Source organism: Colobus angolensis, unplaced genomic scaffold (assembly GCF_000951035.1).
Source record: "Colobus angolensis palliatus isolate OR3802 unplaced genomic scaffold, Cang.pa_1.0 Scaffold34, whole genome shotgun sequence".
NCBI classification, from domain to species: domain Eukaryota; kingdom Metazoa; phylum Chordata; class Mammalia; order Primates; family Cercopithecidae; genus Colobus; species Colobus angolensis.
Window position 1 is genome coordinate 2,732,047 of NW_012116710.1, and position 1,476 is coordinate 2,733,522.

General features: G+C 65.1%; 1 protein-coding gene across 4 annotated transcripts in view; it reads right to left on the minus strand.

Moving 5' to 3' along the window:
* VGLL4 (vestigial-like family member 4) overlaps positions 1-1,094 on the minus strand; it is a 165,102-nt gene extending 164,008 nt beyond the window's left edge. For 2 of the 4 annotated variants that reach the window (XM_011952306.1, XM_011952305.1), the window contains exon 1: positions 722-1,094. The gene's annotated coding sequence lies outside the window, so the exon portion shown is untranslated. Of the gene's footprint in view, positions 1-514; positions 607-721 lie in introns of those variants that run through there. The other 2 variants (XM_011952307.1, XM_011952308.1) reach the window with 2 other exon arrangements.
* Between the last annotated feature and the right edge of the window lie 382 nt (positions 1,095-1,476).

Here is a 1,476-nt window from a genome sequence, read left to right on the forward strand (position 1 = left end):
GGCCAGCCAGGCCACGCCCTCGGTCACGCCCCCCCGCGGAGCAGGTGGGGGCTGAGCCCAGGTGAGCCTGGAGGGAGACAGGGGTGGGGCCTCCCGCGGCCGGGAGCGGCTGCTTTCCCTCCCCCGCCAGCTGCGTGCCCGGTGCCAGCTCGCACCTCCCGGGCCGATGCCGGCGCGCTGGGGCAGTGAGGTTTGCCGGGGCGGGCGCTCCCGAGAGGCGCCAGCGGGCAGGGCGCGTGGACATGGCGCACACTGCTGTGGATACGGCATCTCGCACGCCCCCGGCCCTCGAGGCCCCGCCAGGGGACACAGCTCCGTGCAAATGTACAAACACAAACGCACATTTTGTACGCGGCCAGATGCCCGCCGCGCTCCCCACGCGCGCACAGTAGGTCCCCGCTCCCGGGGACAGCTCACGGGACGCCGACGTTCACAGTCCAACCAGACCCGTCCCGAGGACCTGCTGCCCTTCCCGCCACACACAGCCCGCCAGGTGCCCGGAGTTCAACCCAACCTGCGGCACCCACGCCGCCCTCCACTTCCCCCGGCTCGCCGAGCAGCCAGGGAAGGGTGCACCACCCGCCCGCGCCGGGTCGCCGTCCATACCCGCTCACCCGCGGAACGCGGCGCACCCGCCGTCCCCCGCCTCCCGGGCCCCGTCGCCCCCTCTCGGCACCCGCATGCCCGAGCCGCGCTCCCCGACGGGCCGACGGCCACGCACCTGAAGAGACTGGTCACACCGGCTCCCGGAGGGGCTGCTCAACGCCACTGCGCTCAGAACGGACGCGGCGGTCCAGAGCGCTCCGACGCCGCTCGGTTTCCTCCCATTACAGCATGTTGCACTCCAGCGCTGCACTTCACACTCGCACTAGCACACGCACACGCGCACAACTCCAGGCGCTCGGCGGCGTCCTTCCCCCGCCTCGCCCGGAGGAGGAAGTCCTAGTAAATCAAAACAGGCTGGGAGGGAGGGAGATCGGAGTGGAAAGAGTCCCCTTCAGCCGCTCACACACCAGTGTTTGCTGTGTTTGGCAAACTCCTGGCGTCCACAACCCGGCCTACTCTGAAATGTGCCCGGGGAGGGGCAGGGAGGAGGAGGTAAAACGTTTCTAATTGGCGCAGGTTCTTATTACAGCAGCAGGGCAGACATGTGACCACGAAAAGAAAAGGCCTGTCTTTAATTTTTTCCTGTCTTTCTCTGGGGATTTGGTGGTGGGGGGCCGGGGGATAGAGGCCTGATACCCGCCCCCCGCCATCCCCAGCAACCCTTGCCCTATTGTTTTCTTGTACTGCCACAATTAAGAAAACATTTGCTTAACATATCCAGCCGCTAACTTCATAAAATAAATAGAGACTGGACTTCCTCTGGTTTGCTTTAAAAGGCTTCATGTTGCTTGCCTTCTGGCTGTTCTCAAACCTCAGTCGTTATTAGGAGCCCCTACTGTAAGGGCTTTCCCTGGGAGAGGGCTCTGCTGA